This window comes from Alligator sinensis, unplaced genomic scaffold, assembly GCF_000455745.1.
Source record: "Alligator sinensis unplaced genomic scaffold, ASM45574v1 scaffold579_1, whole genome shotgun sequence".
NCBI classification, from domain to species: Eukaryota; Metazoa; Chordata; order Crocodylia; family Alligatoridae; genus Alligator; species Alligator sinensis.
Genome location: NW_005842023.1, coordinates 82,080 through 98,762, shown reverse-complemented (window position 1 = coordinate 98,762; position 16,683 = coordinate 82,080). Strand labels below are relative to the sequence as shown.

Sequence of the window (16,683 nt, the reverse complement as noted above, 5' to 3'; positions counted from 1 at the left end):
ATGAGGAGCGCAGCGCCGCACCCGCCCCCCGGGGAGGAGCTCCCGCTCGCCGGCGCCGCCTCCTCCGCCCCCCTGCCGCCGCGTCACGCGCTGCCGGCCTTGGCTTATCCAGAGGCCGGGCTCGTCTGCTCGGGACCGTCACTTTTCCTAGCTAGGAGGAAGACAGGGAAGGATGGCACCTTAGTGACTAACTGGCTTTGGAGAAGTGTGAGTGAGCTTTTGCAAGCAGCAGCCTACTTTGCCAGGTGCATTAGGACGCACACAAATTCTGGTGCAGGTAGTCATCCCATAACTGCGTTCCACAGATAGGAAGAGATCGGTGAGTCTCACCAGGGTGTGGCTGAGATCCTTTCAAGGGTACCACGCGGATGTCACGCAATGTTAGCACTGTTAGGTGTGCAAATGTGATTCACAAGACAAACTCAAGAGATTTCAAGGAGGAATCATAAGTGCCAAAAGCACTCAGACCTGCTGTGGCCTTTCTGAGCTCTTTGCAACAGAAACATTGATCCGTTGTTTTTCTGCAAAACTGAGTGAAAACGAAGTGCTGGCATTTTCTGAGGAGTGCCTCAAGCCTATGGAGTGGGTCTTCCGTCTAAAAAGGTTAAGAACCATTGGAATGGAACATGATAGACTAAAATTATGAGAAAACATATTTGGATTATATTTCTTCCCCAAGCCACCTCCCTCCCACGAAATAGTACAGTGTGAGGAAGGACAGCACTTGAATATTATTTGAAATAGCTTCACTGGAGTATTGGTAAATATTTGCTGGGGCAAAGGAAACATCCAACATGCTCTTTTAGCCTTCACAGGACTGTAACTATCAATGTTGTAATCCACAAATAGAAGAGTTCAGACAGAGAATTTACTTTTCCATCTAAAACACAGTTCTGATGTACTTAATTTAAAAATGACATCCCTGGAGACATACCAGCTCCACAGAGATCAAAAAGCCAAATCTTGCTGGTTTGAAATGTCTTTGTGTCCTGAGTAGTATTATACAAACACCAATATAAAGTACATTTGTTGCTTCTCTCTGCACAGGGTAGAATTAAAATCAAAGGCACTGGGTTTCTTTTCTAAATTGTCTTCACTCCATTCTAGTAAATTTTCTTCATTTGTAGTAGTGCATTTTTATTAATGAAAGGCTGGGGTATTAAAATAGCTTTCCCCCCTAACTATAAAAAATAAATGTGTACTTACAATGAAATAAAACTGCTTTCTCCTGAGATTAAGTTTCAGTATCCTCTTCTGCTTGATACTAACAGATAGATGTGATTTTCTCAGCCTCACCTATTTTTTCTTGTTCCAGATAATAACTGGATTGCAAATTTTTGCTTTCAGCAATTAAGGAATGCCTCCTTCCCTTCCTGTTCCCCTCAAGAAAATACAAATGATTTTTACCTTCATACCAACTGACTAAAAACATGTCTATCTTTCTCTTCCCCTGCCTCTATACAACAGATGATTAGAAGATGTTACTTTGAGGGGAGATTGAAACAATGACCTCCATGAAAAAAATCATGGGATTAAGAACACAAAAATGCAATTCTGAGCTAATGGGAATGCATGCTGCTAAAAGCTTAGGAAATACTTCCGTATTGGTGGTGTCAGGTACTTGTAAATGTAAAAACAGATTTGTTAATTGAGAGAAACCATTGACCCAATTTATTCACTGAAGTATCTTGTGACAAGTACATTGCATTATTTAGTAAATATACTGTACTGTACTAGCTGTGTTCTTTTTAACTTCTAAATATGGACTTAACATATTTTTAGAGGGACCTGTTTGCACAGCATCATTTAGTAGAATGCTTCACATCCTTTTTTTTTTTTTTTTTTAAGATTTTCATTTATTATTTTTCTTTCAATGGTGTCTAAAGGCCTGAATCCATGATCAGAGTCCTGGAGCTGAACACATTCTACATTAACCCTGGCATAACTGGTTTGGTCTTTTTTGAGCAACCAACCAATTAAACCCGCCTCCTCTCCACACGCACACTAATAACACTTAAGAGTTCAAGTTTGTTTTACATGACATCTTTTCTATGTCATAAATTAGTTGTGAAACTCTCTTCTCTATCTGGAAATACTTGTTTAAGGTTTCTCAAACAGAATATCCGAGGTGCACAATCTTGAGATCAATAAGCAAGACTGAAATCTGGGCTCTCCTCCTGGCTGTGCCATATGCTTGTTGTGAGACCTTAGCCAGATCATATGCACCTACATTTTCAAAAGCAGTCATGCATTTTGGAGATGCGTCAGTTTTTGGGTCCAGTTTGAGATGGTTTGGGCCTATCTTTAGAATTGCCAGTCTCCACCTGTTCTCAAAATCAGGCACAAAACATCTATATCTGGGAACTCAGAAATTTCCCAGTTAAAGTTTTGGCTTTAGGGAAAATAATACTTGCCTCACGACAGTGTGATGAAATGAATTAGTGTTTTTAAACTAATTTGATAGTACCATCTCTAGAAGGTGTTGAGGAAATGGGAAGTATCATTATGTTGGTACATCCAGCTCAGTCCTTATCCATGCAAAACTTACATAGAAACTAATGGTAGTTTTACCTGAGTAAGCATTAAGCAGAGACCTCAGGACCTGGCCTATTGTTGATTAAAGCTCCAACTCTGAAATGTAAGGAACAAACCACCCCTACGCTTGAGAGTTAGTTGCGTTAAATGTACATATTCCAGCTCAGACTTAGGAGATTCAAGCTGGTATTCAGTCAAGCTCTTAAGTTTAATTTTAAGCATGTGAGTAGCCTTGTTGAACTGTAAGCACATGGTGTTTTTTCTTTTACCTGGAAGAAAGGATTTCAAATACCTGTGTGACAGAGTGACTGAAACACCCTGTCATGGGAACGATAGAGAAAACCCCAAAAAACCAAACTTACCCAGAGAGGCAGGGAAAACTGCAGTGAGCCTGGGTGGAAGAAACACTGTGCTCTGAGCAATTAAAGGAACCACCTGGGGCTGCAGCAAATCAAAGGCTGCTGCGGCAAACCCAGCTGCCAGGGCTTGAGCCCAGGAGAAGGGAGAACAGTGCAATCAAAAGGAGAAAGAAAAACCACACCAAAGAAAGAGAAAACAGTTAGGTCAGGCAGTCAGTGAATGGGAGACTGCCATGGCAGACTCAGCTGGGCAAGAGGGAAATTTAAGGGACACCGAGAGGGCATTCAGGAGGTGGCTGGAGAGAAGAAAAGAAGAGAAGAGAGAGAATGCAGAAGAGAATACTGGAATAGAAGACCGACCCCGGAGCTCAAAGGTAAACCCCTGTTCCTCGACTTACCTGGAGGATCCAACAAAGAAGCTGCTCTGCAGGGGAGAGGTGATGCAGGAATAGAGGAAACTGCTCAGTTGCTGACTCCCATCCCGGAGTGTGAAGTTAACCACTCTGGGAACCTTGAAGAAAGTGAAGACACGGACGAGATTACTCCGACCCTGAAGGTAAGAGTGGGACTAGAAGCAAGAGTGGCTGGCTTCCCCATGCAAGGAAGAACGGGGCAAGCAGCCAAAGGAGGAGGGAGATTCCTATCAGTGGTCCTTAAGACCAAGGCCAGAGTATCAACATCAGAGACCAGTACCAACATGCCCAGAACATCTGGAGTGGGTAGGGAGCAGCAGATGGGGATGATGGATCCCTGCGAAGACCAGTCGATGCCGTGAGCCCCTAACTAACCCTTTGTTTCCCCAAGAGTGTTTCAACATCTATCTCCCATAACATCAAAGGCATGGCAGGAAATTTTTCTGAAAGACGAAACACTACCATCTATAGGGAGACGACTTGGCTCTAGGCAGCACACCAGCAACCTCCTACAGCCTGAAACTAAAATGCACATTCACAAGGCCAGATTTACCTTGAATGTATGCGTGAAGTTCCCTGTGAATGAGAGCCCTGCATACACACCTGCAGAAGAATTTGACTTCTAAATGTTGCAGTTTGAACAGGCTGAGTAACAATCACCAAAAAATGTAATATAATGGCACATTGATTCAGTGTCTACTGTAGCAGCATTGTCACCCTAGAATAATTAAGCTAGAAGGCTCTCTAGAGAGGCCTGCATGAACTTATTTGGTAAGGTGATCTAGGTTTATTACTGAGCAAGTCTCGCTGGCAATGCCCTCTCTACAGTTTTACTGCCACTATATGTTAATGATGAATCAAAGGGATTTCCTGTCATCCCTCTTGTATTTATTGCCATTAAACTTTGATATGCTACATCTGCATGTTTTGTTTTTCTCTTTTACCTAGTATTCAGGGGACACAGTTTGCTTTCCTTCAGATATTCACTGAATCCTCTTTGCTTCAGGTAACATTCCTACTCAGTAAAAATGCTTTGTTTGTGTGCTTAGTTAATCAAAGAATTGTAGATGGAAGCAATAGGAAAAAAAATCCCACATTAGATCAGTTTACTGAATTCCCTTCCAGTGCAGGATTGTTCCTTATTATATATTTTCTAGTACTTTATCTAGTCATGCATCAAGCTGCCAACACTGTTTTGGAAGGTTTTTCTACAACCCAGTAGCTCTGATCATGAGTAAATTTTTCCTGAAAAATCATTTTAATTTTTTATTTTCTTAATTTCATCCCATTGATCTTAATTTTAAGCAAACACAGTATTTGAAAATACATTTGCCCTTATGATATTGGTATGTGCCAGATTTTTTTTTTACCTCTTAAAGACCCTGATCCAAGCTTTATTGAAGACAACAAAAAAAACTTTGAATTATACTGGGAGTTGTTTAAATGCTCTGTTTAAATAAAAGAGATCTCTTCAGTACTCATGAGGAAGTATTCTCCCAAGAAACAGTAATCATGATCTGTCCTTCTACTGGAAACTCCTACTATAAAACATGTGTCACACATATATTTCAGAAACTTTCCCTTTGAGATGGAGATTGAATCCAGTTTTATATCATTAGATATAATGATAATGATTAGGTAGTGGTAAGTTCTTTTCATTTTGTTCTGAAGCATTTGTTCCACAACAAGCAAAAAAAGCACTTTTGCTATCCTAGAAGAACAGATATTCCTGTACTATGTTTCTGGATGTCTCTGTGAAGCACTTGACTGGTTGCCTGGCACTGGCTTCTTCTCATTGCTAACTTAAACACTTCATTAAAAGGCAACTAAAATATATTGGGACATTTCCTGAAGATAATGTTTCCTTGAAGAAATGGCTGTAGTTGACACAAGATTTTCTGTGATTTTTAAAGAGAGGGAGAGAGATACTCTGGTATCATGAACAGGTGTGATGGTCTGTGCAACTAAGCCCAGGACAGTGACATAAGCTCTCTTTAACTATGTTTTCATTTGAAAATCCTCATAATAGGACATTGTTTTTGGCTGCTTATCAGAAGAGTGGGGCTGGAGGGAGACATGTCCAAGGCTTAGACCAAATGTATTTACCAAATGTAAGGGTCTTACCCACACGAACCAACTGAATAGGGTTCCATTGCTTGAATATGATAGACTCCTCGGCTGAATGAGGCTTTTTCACCCTAATCATCATTGTGGAATAGAAAGATGCCTCCTCTTTCTCTAGGATTCTATTCTGGAGCTCAGTCAAGAAAACAAACTTTAGCCATGAGGACTAGGGGTATGTGAAGCTTCAGTCCGCGATTTGATTCAGAGACGATCTGGCCCAATTTGGAGGCTAAATCGCCAAATCCAAATCAAATCGGGAGAAGGAAAAAACCTCCAAATCAATTTGGAGGCTCTGAATCAGTTTGGAAAAGATTCAGAGATTTAGAAGACAGGCTTTCAGGGGAACAGAAACTGAGAAGAGGGAGAGGGAGCAGAGAGGGAAAGACTGACATCTCTAGCTGGCCAGTGACTGTGATCTTTCACTGAGTCCCCTTCCAATCACAGTGCTCTGGGGGAAGGATGTAAAAACAGTATATAAGCCTCTGTCTGCAGGCTTTCTGTGCCTTTTGTGAGCTGTTTCTAGATGAGCAACAGCACTTGAAAGGTCCTGGACTGGCTTGGCTTCCTACCTAGTCAGTCTCCTGCTACTTTCTGTTCTTGGAAAGGATTGGATATGGCTATAACTAGAACCCCTCTACTTATCCCTATCCAATCCATTTCTTTCAATTTATATTTGTTTTTGGGTTTTTTTCCAACACTTTTTAAAAAGAAAGCTGTGTTTTCCCTGGTAGTGCGATCCATCACATTACACATACTCAGACACATACATCATAGAAGATGAAGAAGAAGAAGAAGAGATTATATATAGTTATTAATATTATTATTTATAGTTACATACAGACTAAAGACTACACAGAAGAAGTCAGACAGAAATTCAGATTAACACAACACAAAAGTCAGACAGTCATAGAAGAAGAGATTATTTTAGTTACACATACAATAGTAAACACAACACAAGACGTCAGATAGAGATTCAGATTAACACAAAAGTCAGAGAGTCATAGAAGAGATTATATATCATTATTATTAGTTATACTTACATACAGACTAAAGACAACACAGAAGAAGTCACACACAGTCATACATCAGAGACTAAGAAGAAGACATATATTATTAGTTAGTTACACATGCAGGCACATTTTCCAGCACAGGAAAGATTAATAAGAAGCCTGGTGGAAAGGCAGGTGCCAGGTCTTCTGGCAGGAGAGGGAGAGGGGCTAGAGTGGGTAGGAGGAGAGCAAGAGCTGCAAATGCCCACACCCCAACATAGACTTTTCCTCTTTCCTGGCAGCCATAAGTCTACTGCCAGTGGAAGCAAGGAAGTGGGAGCAGTACCTGTCCCTGCACCTGCACCACCTCCCCTAACTCCAGGAATAGGCACCAGCAGTAGAATGACAGTCTCCTCCTCAATTTCATCTTCCAGCGTGAGCTTCCCATTGCCAGAGGAGGAGCTGGATCTGGATCCAAGGGACTTGAGTGCCCTAGCTAAAGACATTCTGGGGACCGAGGGGGAAACTGAGTTTCTGCTCAACACTCCTCAAAGTTTCCCTTGACCCAAGTCTCCTTCTCAGGAAGGCACCTCAGAGGAGGTTGTGGAGGCAAGTGGCTTAGCTGAGTCAGCTCCTCCTGTTGTTTTGCCTCTGCCTGGTGCGGAGGGGGATAAGGCAGGATCCCCACCCTCAGCCCAGAAGCAGGGGACTAGTGTGGTGTGGGATCATTTTGAGGTGGCAGATGATCCCAAGTATACTACCTGCCAGCACTGCCAAAGGCAGATCAGCCGGGGCAAGGAGGTGAAACACTTCACCACCATGGTGATGCTGCTGCATCTCAGAAGGCAGCACCCCCTTGCTCTTCTTCCTCCTCAGCCTGGCACCAGTGGGAGTGTACCCAAAGGGAAGTCCCCCACTTGCTTCAAAGCCCCTGTCCCCCCAAAGCAGAGGCAAGCCACTCTGGAGCAGTGGGGGAAAGTTGCAGACAAAGGAGGGTGTGTTGCAAGGTCGAGTGAGGTCACCCAGAACATTGAGGAGATGCTTGTTCTGGATGGGCAGCCCTTCTCTTTAGTTGAGCGGCCAGCATTCAGTCGGCTCATGGTGCTTGTGGCCCCATTCTACCAAGTGCCCACATGCACCACCTTTAGCAGGACGGTGGTGCCCTCCCTGTATGAGGCATGCAGGGAGTACTCGAGGGAAGAGCTGCGCAAGGCAGGGCCGCAGGTAGCCTTGCACTTCACTTCCAACATCTGGAGTAGCCGGGGTAGCAATCGCACCTACCTCTCCCTCACAGGGCACTGGTGCAATCAGTCAGGCCTCCTGTGGGCTCTCTTTCAAGCCAAGGTGATGAATGAGTTCCACACAGCAAGGGAGATCATGGTGTCCAGGAACTGCATGGTGCAAGGGTGGCTCGTTGGGCAGGCGAGCTCACCCGTGGGTTCATGGTCACCAACAATGGGGCCAATATACTCAAGGCCGTCCATGATGTCAACTTTGTCTGCATCCGCTGTGTGGCACACAAGCTGCACCTCATAGTCAGGAACACCTTGGAGGGGGACAGGGCTCCCAGTGATGGCGCTGTCACTACCACCCAGCTGATTTCAAAATGCAGGAAGACGGTGGGCTACTTCCACTGCAGCATCCAGGGGGGCAAGATGCTGCGGAAGAAACAGGCAGAACTGAGCATCCCTCAGCACAAAATCATGCAGGATGTGGAGACTTGGTGGAACTCCACATACCTAATGCTGGAAAGGCTGGTGGAGCAATAGAAGGCCATCCATGAGATGGCCTTGCTCAGAGAGATTGGGATCAGTAGCCCCCTTAACAGAGCTGAGTGGGGTACCATCTTCCAGGTCTTGGTGGTCCTCAAGCTCTTCCTCGAGGTCACCAAGACCCTCAGCACCAGCAATGCCCTCCTTAGCCAAGTGATCCCCATGCTGAGGGAACTTGAGAACCAAATGGAGAAGTTCCAGGCAATCAATGTTCCTGGCTGGGGCAAGCCGCTGTCACCAGATGTGCAGGCACTGGTGAAGCAGCTGAAGGAGGGCATCAGGAAACAGCTGGATCCCTTGCAGTCCAATACGGTCCACATGCTGGCAGGCATGTGCGACCTAAGGGTGAAGGGGTGCCGGCAGCATCAAAACCCTCGGTCACTGGATGGAGGTTCTTGTCAACAGAGCCAGGAAGGCAGCAGGGCAGAGGTGAGGGTATGTGGAAGAGAGGGATCTACTTTCCTGTGCCAGCACTCCCAGCACCAGCCAGTCTCCTCCATGCCAGCCACTGCCAATGTGGGCCAAGGGCATGACTTCAATGTTGGGGTCCAGGCACACTGGAACTCAGCCTCAGGCAGGTAGCGCCGAGGCTTTGGTGGCTACCTATCTTGCTGAGGACGTGGAGTCACTGGACTGTGGCCCCTTTGCCTATTGGGTGACCCGCAGCCAGATGTGGCAGGATCTGGCCACGGTTGCCTGGTTGTCCTGTCCACTGACCAGTGTTCCAAGTGAGAGGGGGCTCAGCATTGCTGGGGATGTTGTGATACCCCACCGCACCTGCTTGGATCCTGCTTTGGTGGAACAGCTGGTGTTCCTAAAGGTGAACCTCCCACTGCTGGGGTTCCCCAAGCTCCACCTGCAGGCAGAGTGAGTCCCACCCTTGTCACTCTGTCCGCACGTATTTCCATTTTATTTTTTTAAACCAGTTAATGCCCCATTCTCAGAGCTGGAGGCGGCACTCACTGCATCACCAGCCAGCAGGGGAACAACATGTCCCTGCTGAGTTTCTGTGCCAGAATGAACTTGGAGGTATGAGATGGGGCTATGGGGAGGGAAGAGGCCCCAGGTCCTGGGCATGACCACTAAAACTGCACTCTCCCAGGGTCAGGGAGGCCTGGTGGGACTGTTGGTGGCATGGCAGCCCCAAGAAATGCCAGGACCAAGGAACCCCTTGTGAAAAGCACGTAGGAGGTGTTATAACCTCCAGCCATCACATACACACATACACAGAGTCCTAGCTGGGGAAATCCCAGACCCGTCACGTCTTTGACAGGCCTGATGCTTGCTGGTTGCAGTGGAGTTGTGAGGCTCCAGGTAAGCTCAGCTTAGCTGCCCGGGATGCCAGCTTTTGGGTTGAAAAACCTTTTATCAGGCTGAGGAAGCACCTGCAGTTGGTGTGTGTACGTGCTGTTCCTGGATGGAAGGAATAGTAAAGAAGCCAGAGGCTGGCATGCAATGTAGGCAAGAAAGCCAGTTAGTGAAAGTGGACATGGAGATGTTGCGGGGTGAGAGAGACAGGCTGGGGTGGTGGGGGGAAGGGAGATGTAGCAGTGCAGGTAAAAGTGGAGAGGTGCCTGGGGAGTCAGATGTCTGGCAGGTTGTACTGTGTCATAAATCCAACGTCTGTATTGAGTCCATGAGTTTCTGTACCGAGGAGCCTGATGAAGTAAAGTTCATAGGCCCAGCTGTGAAAAGTGGTTTGTAAATTCCCTTTTGAGATCAGGCCCGATACACAGTGGGTTTTTTGTGAGAAATGTGCCCCCACAGGTAGTTGGGTATTCTTGTCTTTGATAGATTCTGGTGTGCAGTTTGTGGGGGTACTGGAGATATGTTGGCAGGTTATGTGTTTTGAGCTGTAGGAAGTTAGAAGGGCTGTGTGAAATTTCACCAGCTGTTTCATTTTGACACATTTTCGACTCATTTGGAGCTTGAAACAGTGAAATCAAAATGAAACAAAGAGCTTTGAAACAGCCTTGAAATGAAACAAGGGCAGTAGAAAGTTTCAAAATGTTTTGAGTTTCGAAGCTGAAGCTGGGCTTGCCTGCAGGGAAACAGAAAGTAAGGAGAGGGAGGGGGAAGTGGGGGTAAGTACACAGTGAGGACGTGCCTTAACACACACTCTGGAGAAGAAGCTCCTGCAGAGAGGAAAGAAAGGCTTTGTCAGTTTGCCTGAGATGCTGCTGGTGCTACTGTGCTGCTCACTAGGTTATTATTAGTATTACCTATTGTCATTTAAAGTGGTGGACCAGGCTGAGGCTGTAGGGGAGGAGGAGCCGTCATTTGGGCACACTTCCATTTTGTGTACAGGCCCCAGCACCAGTGAGGGCCTTACACACACACACACACACACACACACACACACGTCACAAGTTTTGCTTGTCAGCAGTGTAGTGAGCATGTTTATTATTACCCTGAAATAGAATAGTTTTCTGATAGCATACTGTTAAGTTAACAATAATTTGGATTATTCAGAAGTATTAGCTTTGCAGCTGAATACAAGGCATAACCTGTGGCCTAGTAATGCCGCTAACCACAAGGCAGAATGATAGCTAAGCCTTTGCTTGTGTCAAGTAATCATTTTAACTGTGTTAAGCATTTTCTGAGTAAAATGCAGCAAGTGAATCTGTGTCTGTGTGCTGTAAAATCAGCTACAGCAAGAAACAAGATAAGACAAAAAAGCCATTGTTCTAAGTACAGTAATCGTGTCCTTAAAAAGTATCTACCACTGCAAGTTCTTGCTAACGTATCATAATGTTACTGTTACTTAACTTTTAGCTTTTAAAAAGTGCTAGTTCAGCTTAATAGAAATATGCTGTTATGAAGATTTGTGAAGCACCGCCCAAGTATTGCTTTTGTTAACCCTGTAGTCTTGCTTTGTTGTAAAAAGTATAAAAGATCGCCCCACCCTTTAGGGGGGGCCATTTTGCCTCTTTGCTGGCTTAATGGTTATTGCTCAAGAAAATAAACTGCAGTAAACTTTACCCGTGTTGTCTGGTTTCTATGCAGCTAAACAATAAACCCCAGAGAGTTTTCTCCCACCACAGCAGCTTGAGGTGCAGTGTCTCAGAAACTCAGTAACCTATCTCCTTGAAAGCTGGCAGGCTTCATGGTCTCATCAGGGGCTACCATGGCTGCAGTTTTCACCCTGCTGTGTCTTAACACACACAGGTGACACAAGATTTGCTTGTCAGCAGCTTGAGGTGCAGTTTCCCAGAAACCCCTGCACCTATTTCCTTGAAACCTGGCAGGCTTCATGACTGAAGCAGGAGCTACCATGCCTGCTGTTTCCACACCACTGTACCTTCACGCTTATATGTGACATGAGTTTTGCTTTCAGGACTTTGAGGTGCAGTTTCCCAGAAACCCCTGCACCTATCTCCTTGAAACTTGGCAGGCTTCATGCCCTCAGAAGGGGCTACTATCACTGGTGTTTTCATCCAAATCTGCCAAAAAACAAAAAAGTTATAGGCAGTTTTATACTTCTCCATGCTAGCCTACGGGCGAAACGTCGAAACAGCATTGAAACAGGGAAATAGTTTCAACGAAATGAAACCGAACAATGCTTTTGAAACGAAACAAAACTCAAAACAAAACACCGTCTCATCAAAATGGCAAAATGGAAGTTGAAATGAAACAGTGCTATTTCGCACAGACCTAGAAGTTGACTTCTGGTGATGAGGTTAGCAAGGTTCTGTGTTTGTTTGAATTTACAAACCAGTTTTCACAGCTGGGCCTATGAACAAAATGTTTTGTGTCCCAGGTCAAATTAGCCAGATCAGACAGATCAGTTAGAAATCTTCTGAATTGTTCAAGAACCATATGTGGCCCTACAACTGGCAAGTTTTGGGGGGGGGTTTGTAAAAATATAATGTCTTTATACCAGAGGTAGGCAACGTTTTTTGGCCAGAGTGCCAGAAAAATCACAATGTCTACCTTGTAAGGTGCCTGGGTGCCTCCATGCCACAAAAACAAAATGGGGGGCGAGGGGTACATGGCAGGATGCACTGCATATTTAATACAGCTAATAATCATAAATGATTTAAAATGTTTACAGTAAATACCAGGTTTTCTAAAAATTCTAAACCGGATGACAATAAATAAAACTTCATGTACTGCCTTTGTACTTGTAAAATTTTCCTTGTTAAGCATGTGATGAGAGGAGTAAGAGAGGAAGAGAGGAGCAGGGAGCAGCAGGCACCGGGGGAGTCACTGTGGGCAGGCTGGACTGGCCAGGCCCTTGGGAAGCCTGCAACCAGAGGAGAGCTGGGAACAAGTCAGGAATGGGGGCTGCCCCAGGGCTCCGCAGACTCAGGCCACAATGGGGGGGAGGGGAGCAGCAGCACTGGAGATGGGGCCCAGCTGGCCTGTGCAGCTCCATAGGGGTGGGGCACAGCCACCCTGCCCATGAAGGGACAATGGCTGGCTGGGGCAGGACTCTGGCCTCGGGTAGCTCCTTGCTTGGTCTCTGTGCTTGCTGAGTACAGAGCGAGTGGGAACTGCGGCTGCAGGCTGTTGCCCGGACTCTAGGAACAGCCCTTGCAGCCGGTGCTCAGGGCTGAGCCAGCCGGGAGCCTGCAGCACAGTAGCTCTGTACAGTGCCTACACCAGCCCTGGTCCCTTGAGAGGTGCTGCGGGTGGGCAAGGCCAGGACTCAGGCAGGCAGGCTGAGACAGCCACAGTAGCTGTTCCAGAAGCCTCCTGTGGCCAGGCCCTTGCACCGGGGACAGCTCTGCCCTACTTGTACTGTGCCCAGCGTGCAGGGAGACCGGCATCCTGCCTCAGCCAGGCAGCATCCCCTTATGCACAGGGTAGCTGTGACCCATCCCTACGGAGCTGCGCAGGCCAGGCCCACCCACGGGTGCTGATGGACACCCCCACCTGCCCGCCCACCACAGCTCAAATCTGCAGAGCCCTGGGGCTGCCCCGACTTCCTGGCCAGCCCCTGCCTTCCTAAGTTCCCGACAGGGCTGACTTGCCTCCCCGCAAGACGCCCAGACCCTGTCCTGACTGCCTAGCTCCAGCACTCAGCACCCCAGTACTGCCCCGGGTAGGACAGTGTGTCTGCCTTCCTGGACCCAGGGATCTGCCACCCACTGGAAGCCTCCAGGGCAGCGATCCTCCATAGGATCCCAGCCCTACCCTGTCCACCTGCAGCTCATTCCAGGGGCCAGCCAGGCTGCAGGGTGGAGACTGGGAGCAAGGCGCGGGGGCAGTGGAACTCAGACCATGTCTGTGTTTTTCTGGCTCCGCCCTGGTGCCTCCTGTGCTGCTGGCAATGGTGGCTGAATGGGAGAGCCAAGACCAGCAACTTAAAAAAAAAATTAAAATGATTTACTTCCATGCCTACCACCATGCCAGGGGTTGCAAAACCTTGCTTTACATATATATAAAATTACATTATATATATTACGTATATGTAAAGGTTATATATACATATATATATGTACGCGCGCGCGCGCGCGTGTGTGTGTGTATTAGGCCTATATATGTGTGTGTGCGTGTGCGTGTGCGTGTAAATATATATATATATGAGGCCTATGCCGAGCTTTGGATGCTAACTCCATTCAGAGGAAATTCAGCCCACATAGGCTGCTGATTCGATTCGGAGAAGATTAGACCTGATTTAGGGGCTGAAGCCAGAAGCCTATGCTGCCAGGGGTTTCCAACTACGGGGGTGGTCTGGAGCGGTGCACAGAAGGGCCTTGCTGTTCAAAGGTACAGGGGTGGCTTCCCATGGACCCTGCAGGCTATGGCTCCTCCCTGACAGGAGACAGGGGCAGATAAATACTCATTAAAAAACAGATTTGGGGGCCCCGTGGGCCGAACCGAATGCCCTGGTGGGCCGCACGCAGCCCCCAGCCCGGATTTTGCCCACCCCTGCCCTGGGCATCACGATAAATGCCGTGCTCTCACAAAGGCAGGGCCCAAAACAGGCCCTACACCCCTGCAGGACCTGTTTTGAGAAGCTCACCCCAAAGGAACAAAATTATAAGATCTTGGCCTGTGAGGTTTCGGCCATTCTTGGCCCTTTTTGGGGACTATCAGCACTACCGTAAAGAGACGCATCTCAGGGTGCTTTGGGGAAGTGGCTGTACCCGGGCCGCTTCCACTCAAGCAGGGAAAGGAACCATGGCTGCCAGTCTGCTACAAAGTAACCAAGGCCTGAGCCCCATGGCCAACAACAAAACCAAAGCAGCTTCTCTCTGTTCTCGCACACTCAAGGATAGCCCCACCAAAGCAAGACCTCAAAAATTGGGTAGAGACTCATAACTGCTCCTATCCATGGAAATCTTTAGTAAAAGGCGAAAGATTTATGCAACTTGAAGAGAAACCAGAGCATACAGGGGACCCGCAGAGGAGCAATCAAGGCGGCCCCAATCCTTGCCCCACTTACAGCGGCCCCACGCAGCGCTGCTTGGCCCGGGGCAGGCACCACAGAGTGACGCCGTGAGGAGGACTTTGGGGAGCCTCAAAAAAGCGAACCCCCCAAATTTTCCTTCATGCACTGCATTGCATCCTGGGTATGCAAATAAGCTTCCCCAAGGCTCTGGCCCCAAACTGCCCCGTGGGGCCCCCAGGACTGGTTTGCGCCACTAAGCCTTGCAGCACCCGGAGGAGAACCGTGTCACCGCGGCAGCTGGCCTGCCTCAGGCTCCAGGCTGCCGTTTGCTACCAAACTGCCACTGCTTGCAGGGCAGCGGGGCTCTTGCTGCTCTAGGAGGGGAACAAGGCAGAGAAAAGGCATGTGCTGTGCCCTGCAAAGGCTGGCAGGAGGGAGATGCCATGTTGCAGGCAGAGAAGCAGGGCTGGAGGGGGCAGAGGGCATTAGCTTCGTCAGCCTGCCATCAAAGCCCTTTCCGGTGCCTGGCAGCGCTCAGCTCACAGCTTCCACCAGTGCCCAGGGCTCCCAGCTTCCGCCAGCGCCAAGGCCCTGCCGTGGGTTCTGGGACTCCACGGAGGGCACGGAGCTGGGCAACTTCCTGAGACATTCCAGCCTGCGCCCTGCAGCCGCGGTGTCTCCAGGATCAGCTCCTACCTTCCGTTTTAAAACATTTTTTTTAAGGACAATATTTTGTGTCCTAGGTCAGATAACCACATCGGCCAGATGAGTTTGAAATCTTTTGTCTTCTTCGGGAACCATATGTGGCCCTACAACTGGCGAGTTTTGGGGGGTTTTCTGTCAAAATATAATGTCGTCATATATACGCACGCGCACGCGCACACGGACACGGACACCCATATATTTTCAAAGGTGATGTATATATATCCTAGGGCTGATGCAACGCTTCAGGTGCTGATTCGATTCGGAGGCGATTGGGCCTGATTTGGTGGCCGAATCTCTGAATCCGAATGGAATCAGGGGAGCAATTCGAAGGTCCGAATCGATTCAGAGCTCTCTGAATTGATTTGGAAAAGATTCGCAGAGCTTGGGTGATGCAGGCGGTCCAAGGAGCTGGACCCAGACTCTGAGCTGGTAAATAGGGACCGGGGGAGGGGGTCTGGAGGAGGGGAGGGGGGACCACGGGGAGACCCCTGCCAAGCCCCAGCCCCACATGGCTGCCCCGGCAGCCCCAGCTCCCAGCCGTTTACAAAAAGCCCCTACTCAGCAGGTGCTGTCGGGCGGGGCGGGGGGAGAGGGTGATCCCTGCTGCCCACCACTGCCCCATGGTTCATAGGGGACTCTGCCACAAGCCCCCTGGCCCCATGGCTGCCCTCCCCGCCCCAGCTCTGGCCCTTCAAAAAAACCCCCCAAACCCCCTGCCCCCAGACTCACCGGCTCCTGCAGCATTCTCGGGGCTTCTGGGGGCTTTACAGAGTCCCCCCCCCGCCCGACATGGCGTGGGGCAGTGGGAATCACCCCCCGCCCCATTCCAGCAGCACCCGGTGAGTGGGGGCTTTTCTTTTTCAAAGAGCCGGGAGCTGGGGTAGGCGGGGCTGGGAGAGCGGGCAGGGGATGGGGCTGCTGCCGAATCGGCTGTGGCCGACTCGATTCGGGGCAGTGATTCGAATCACCCAATCGAGTCCCTGCTGCCCGGATCGGCCGAATCCGAATCCGAAGCAAATGCTAGCCGCTTCGCACAGGCCTAAGTTTTATATAAGGGTTCTATATATATATATTGGGTCACCTTCTAGTCACTGTTCATTACCTGCTTAAGCCACCAGAGAAAAACCTGCGCACCTGTTACAATATATGCTCCCTTGGGAAGGCGCTCCCTCGTACCCATCCACAAGGCATCGAGTCCCTGAAACCCCCTGTCTCAGACTGGTCCCCAACTGGCAAGTATCGTCCACCCCAAACTTTCCATCCTGGGGCTTCAGATACTTCTAAATCTTTTGGCAGGCATCCTATGTGCAGGCCCCAGCCCGAGGCTTGGGCTTTGGATGCCCCCGATTTTTTTGATCTTTTTCTTATTTGAAGGAAAACTTTTTGGGTCCCAAACCAAATCAGCCAAATCACTTCCAAATCCGTGAGTCATTCAAGAACCATATG

General features: G+C 48.2%; 1 non-coding gene across 1 annotated transcript; it reads right to left on the bottom strand.

The window, feature by feature from the left end:
- Positions 1–14,418: 14,418 nt before the first annotated feature.
- Positions 14,419–14,532, bottom strand: LOC112550059. Its single transcript, XR_003093724.1, has one exon. It is a non-coding gene; the product is annotated as a U5 spliceosomal RNA (small nuclear RNA).
- Between the last annotated feature and the right edge of the window lie 2,151 nt (positions 14,533–16,683).